At 42.5% G+C, this 6,179-nt stretch overlaps 1 pseudogene; it reads left to right on the top strand.

Annotated features, from left to right (window-relative positions):
* Positions 1–3,849: 3,849 nt before the first annotated feature.
* On the top strand, positions 3,850–4,782 carry LOC127219116 (Y-box-binding protein 1-like; annotated as a pseudogene).
* The last annotated feature ends 1,397 nt before the right edge of the window (positions 4,783–6,179 follow it).

Genomic DNA, 6,179 nt, shown 5'->3' with positions numbered 1-6,179 from the left:
TGAATCTTCTTCCTACAAACCCCTGGCAGTTCTGAAGCATACCCACCAATTTCAGTTCCACTCTACTTTCTAAGGATCCAATTGAAAGGCGTGAGTGTGCTCCACCCATCTCAGCAGATAAACACCACAGCCCAGTTCTTAACACACCACTCCTAGCAGAGAAGAAGGGTTGCCAGAGGCTGCTCTACTTTATCATGGAGCTTGTAATGCTTCCAAACTCTGTAGACTCCCTCGGGTTGTTCATAACGTTCTCTAGTAGCCTCAGGGCAACAGGAAATTAGAAAGCATATCCAGTCCAAGAATTAGCACAGCCTCCTACCTTTCTTTGGGCTCACATCTCCAAGTGGAAATCAGAATAGAAGTTGCTGCTAGACTGGGGGCTCTGGCTTTAGTTCAAGAGTTACACAGACCCCCCCCCAACAAAACAGTGTGTTTAATTGTTCTCTATCTTTGAACAAGGTCTCCAGATCCAGGGCCCTTGGGTCATTTCCACTCAGCCTTTAGCACTTCTCTCCTACAAGAGATGTGTTCCTCACTTCTACTCAGCACCCATGCTGTTAGGTATGTCTGAACCAGGCTACAGAAAACCTGGCTCCCAGGGTGTGAGGTATAACAATCCCATTAACATTTTTCATGAGGTGCAAGTAGACATGTATTTAATGCTCCCGAAAGCAGAATAGAAAACACTTTATGCTGAGTGGCAGACACATGAATCACAGTGTGGTGTGAATGGCTCATTCATACTTAGAATTGAGAATTCTGGGTCAAATGATCCTCCCTTTGTTCTTAAGGGGGTACACCCACTTTCAAAGACAGAGCAAAAGTTTTGAGCCCCATCCACTATGGAAAACCTAAAGATACTACCCTGCCTTATGTTTTAAAATTGCAATTCTTCCTTCTTGTGATGCCAGGGATCAAACCCAGAGCCCAGTACATGCTAGGCAAGCACTCTACCGCCAATTCAAATCCCCAGCCCCCAACGTGAGTTTTAAAATTAAATACAGAATCCATAACTCTTTTCAGGTTTAATTTTAACCTTATAGTTAACCTTATTCCTCTCTAGACTCCCTCCTTTTCCCCCAGTCAACTCCAACTTCTCATTGCAGTGAGTGGTCATTTGACTCTGTCTGAGAGCAATTATGGAGAGGTCACCTTTGTAAATGGTCCAAATCGGGTAGGGCTGAGACCACCTTGATCTCTCATGAACCAATCCTGTATTGGCAAGTTACCAGAGCCCTCTGTCTCTAGTCTCAGTTCTGGCCATGACATTGGTTGGAAGCCAACCAGTTCTCCTATGAAAGACTAGTACCATGGTCCTCATCAGAACAGACCCTCTTACAGCCAACATGTACCCAGTATTCTGGGCACTTTTCCTACTTTATATCTGACTCGTACTGTATTCACTTCAATAACTATATCTACTGCTGTCATCAATTTCCGACAGTCTTGACCTACTCCTTTCATATATAACCTTCATGTTCATCAGCTCAGTCTGTGAGAAATTATGAAACCCTTGTTATTTCATCTTTGACAAAGGTGAGGCCTAAGAGGGGACTCTGCTTGAGTGCTCCTTGATGCCTGGAATTTCAAGGCCAAGAAACAAGTTGTCTCCATCTTCTGTTGACAGATACTTTTTGTATTACACAGAACACTGGAAGGCAGAGAACGAGTAGGTAAAGATGTTAGCATACAACCTGGTATTTACAGTGAAGCTAGTACAGTTGAAGCTCGAGCACACTTCTCTGTAACAGCTGCTCCCATACTCCTCGAAGGATCTGGTAATTGTCACAAATTTTTCAAATACAACATTTTTATCATATTGGTTAGGTTGCTTTCTTTCTAACTTTATTGCTCCCTCTGTCAAATATCCTTTCATGCCTGGTGGTAACAGGATGACAGGAACATTGTGGGGGGGGGATATAATTGAAGAGGAGTTAGAAATACAGCTTGGAGTGAGTGGGACATGTTTATGTTGCTCAGGATCACTTCCGTGTATAATAAATATATTACTGACTTTTTTGACACAGTAATGTCTTCCAAGAAGTCTTATTCAGTATGCCAATGACAGTGTCTTGACTTGAACAACATGGTGAAGAGCCAGAGTTGTGTCTCCCATAAACATGTCCTACAACAGTCAACAGAGGAATGCAAAAGACCAGTGGGATAAAAGCAAAATTTGAGATGCTCAAAGCAAGGTGCTAGACTATAGAAAAGCTTCTCCATCCTTTAGACACAGTAACTTTGTGTGTCTAAGGTGTGTCTTCTATAATTTCTACAAGACAAATGCCATCTATCCATACAGAATCAGAGTAAAGGGAAAGACCATCTCCTGGTAGAAGCATGCATTCTTCCTCATAATGTTGCCCCACACTTCTGGATCCTAGGTCTGTATACCTGCTTCCTACTGTGTATTCTTTCTCTTCTTGCTTCTCCCATCTCGTTTATACCAACTGTTCTTCTTTCCATCTTCACTTTCCCTATCATCCCTCTTATTGTATAATATGTGAGGGCTAATCTGTTGGCATTTAGCACCAGAGTTTACATTTGGGAGGAGACCATCCTATGAATGGCAGATAGTTGTCAAGATCACTGGCATCCATCTACCACATGCCCATAGTACCCGGTCCCTAGGTGTCACAACCAAGAGGTATCCAACTATTGCCAACAATTCTCTGGGGGAAGGGGCACAATTGTCACTGACCTAGGCCATCAGGAAGGAAAAGCAGATCATCTAGATGCATCCTCTTTCAAATCTCCCTGGACTTATACTATGCTCCCTAGTTCTTGGTTGTCAGTGGTATTAAAACTAGTAGTTTTAGACCCAAAGCCTAGGCTCCAACAGCTCCTGAATGCTAGGTATAGTCTCTCATCCCCAATATGTTATGGTCATGAAGGGACAAATGCCAGCACACAAGGTTTGGTACCTTGATAGAATTAGAGGAAAATAGTCAAATTTCTATCCCAAAACCTCCAAGATACAGGGATTATTATGGAAGAGGGGGTGACAAGAATGTAACATCTGGATGAAGGGGTAGAGTTCTGTTTAGTAATTTCCTCCAAGATAAAACATCCCATCCTTTAGGGAAGCTTGGTAGGACTCAAGATAGTCTAAAGGGAGACTCCTTAAGACTCAGGAAGTAAACAACTCAAAAGTTTCAGGAAGTCTCTGAAACTGATCAGGGACTGCTCTGCATTTTCAAATTTTATATAAGTAATGAAAACTGCTAAGAGGTACTCTCAGATGAGATTAACTGACAGAATAGGCCCAGGCCAGTCAAGATGACTGAAACTCAGGGAGACCAGTGACATCGATGAGGCACTCTATGGTCTGTTAAGCTGCCTACAAGTCATTTTAAAGTGATTTCAAAGATGCAACTGTCTTTGAATTGTTTCTGCCTCTTAAGTAACCCCTCACACACAGTCTTGTAATAAGTCCCAATACAATCCACTGATTCACTGAGTTGGACTTCGGTGGTATTCTTGCTTTGGTCTGTCATTAATTCTGTCTCTGGGATGACTAGGTGCTTGTTCACATCTCCCCAGGAATAACCTTTTATACATATATCAGTACACATATATGCACACAGCTATTTGGAAATACACAGACAACCGTATACCACAAATGCAAACATATTCTCACGATCATGCATACATATTTTCATAAACATCCAATCATGTGTGTACATGCATACATAAGAATATGCGTATGGAGTTCAATCGGTAGCGGGAGCGGAGAGCGGGCCCCAGAGAGCCCTGAGAGCTCCACCACCACTACTGGCCTAGTCACCATCACAAGCCTGGGAGGAGCAGCAGCCTTCACCGCCAACCCTAGTCACCACCACCACAACCATGAGCAGCGAGGCCGAGACCCAGCAGCCGCCCACCATCACCCTCAGGGCTGCCCACACCAAGCCTGGCTCCACCGGCAGCAGCACAGGAAGTGGCAGCCCTGGTGGCCTCACATCTGCTGCATCACAAGAAAGGTTTTGGGAACAGTAAAATGGTTCAATGTAAGGAACGGATGGATACGGTTTCCTCAATAGGAATGACACCAAGGAAGAAGTATTTGTACACCAGACTGCCATAAAGAATAATCACCCCCAGGAAGTACCTTTACAGTGTAGGAGATGGAGAGACTGTGAAGTTTGATGTTGAAGAAGAAATGGGTGAGGAGGCAGCAAATGTTACAGGTCCTGGAGTCCCAGTTCAAGGCACTAAATACATAGCACACTGTAAACATTATAGACAATGTTGTAGGGGTCCTCCACGTAATTAATCTCCAGCAAAATTACCAGAAAAGTGAGAGTGGGGAAAAAGAATGAGGGATCGGAAAGCACTCCTGAAGGCCAAGCCCAACAATGCCGGCCATATCTCAGGCGAAGGTTCCCACCTTACTACTTGGGGAGACCCTATGGGCATCGACCACAGTATTCCAACCCTCCTGTGCAAGGAGAAGTGATGGAGGGTGCTGACAACCAGGGTGCAGGGGGGCAAGGTAGACCAGTGAGACAGAATATGTATCAGGGTTACAGACAATGATTCCGCAGGGGCTCTCCTCACCAAAGACAGCCTAGAGAGGATGGTAATGAGGAGGTCAAGGAAAATCAAGAAACTGAGACCCAGGGTCAGCAGCTACCTCAACATCGGTATCGCCGCAACTTCAATTACCGACGCAGACGCCCAGAGAACCCTACGCCACAAGATGGCAAAGAGACAAAAACAGCCGATCCACCAGCAGAGAATCCACCTGCTCCCGAGACTGAGCAGGGCCGGGCTGAGTAAATGACAGCTTACCATCTCTACCATCATCTGGTTTGGTCATCCAACAGGAAGAAATGAATATGAAATTCCAGCAATAAGAAATGAACAAACATTGGAGCTGAAGACCTTAAGTGCTTGCTTTTTGCCCATTGACCAACTATACTAGAACTATCTGCATCATCTACGCAGCATGGAGTTTTTATTATTTTTACCTAAAGATGTCTCTTTTTTGGTAATGACAAACGTGTTTTGTTTTGTTTAAAAAAAAAAAAAGGTTTGGTTTTTCTCAATACACCGTTAATGGTTTTTAAGTTGTTTCATATCTTGTCAAGCTGAGATTTTTAGGAACATTTTTAATTTGTAATAGAAGTTTACAACTTGAGTTTTTTTTTTTTTCAAAAAAAGAAAGTCAACAAACTGCAAGCACCTGTCAATAAAGGTCTTTTAAAAAAGTGTGTATGCACCAACTCTCATGTACATGCATATATTGTGACACAGATTCCTCTGAGCTGAAATATTCCTTCTGGAGGGTGGTGCATTAAGACTGTGGAAGTTCTAAAAGGAGGATCTTTAAAAAGTAAACAACTCACAAGTCTCAGGAAATCCCTGAAACTGACAAGATGCACAAGGCTCCTTCTCCCCAAGCATATAGAAGTGGAAAGGACTTTTGAGGAAAAGAGATTGCCCAACACATCAAGCTACTAGCAGAGAACCCCAGAGTTGCAGTTTTCATGAGTTGTTGTCCATGCTGGGTGCAGCAGAGCTTTTGGTAATGCAGCTGCCTTTGAGTCATCCCTGCATCTATGAGTAAGCCCAATAAATTCAAGATAGACTTTGTTGTAATTACTTTGGCCTGTTGTTGGTTCCCTGTCTAGATACTTGTATCATGTCTCTGTGGAAAAGTCTCATCCAAGCATAATTAAACACATACAAAAATACATACATTTATATGCATATTTAAACACACAAACTCAAACAAGGAAGCATGTACACTTAACACATACACATAGGGATATGCACAGAAAGGCAAGAATAAGTATGCATTCACATATTACATGTAAACATAAAAAATTACAGATACACACCAATGACTATGTGTACCCATACACACAAAATTAACACAATCATACCAATATTCGTGTATACAGAAATATACCTATATATACAAAAATTGACACATATTCACTTATATATAATTACATAAGCACACAAAGGCATACACAAATATGCATGCACACTCTCATTCACACATACATGCATTCAGAAACACATGACCACATATGTGAGAACACATACATTCATGTTTACACACACACTTACACAGATATACATACCCACATGTACTCACACACATGTAAGTATGCAAGCACATGTACAAATACATGCATGTGTAAGTACACATGTGTAACACTCATGCA

The sequence above is a fragment of the Phodopus roborovskii genome, unplaced genomic scaffold (genome assembly GCF_943737965.1).
Source record: "Phodopus roborovskii unplaced genomic scaffold, PHOROB, whole genome shotgun sequence".
Lineage (NCBI taxonomy): Eukaryota > Metazoa > Chordata > Mammalia > Rodentia > Cricetidae > Phodopus > Phodopus roborovskii.
This window is presented reverse-complemented; position numbering and strand designations above follow the sequence as displayed.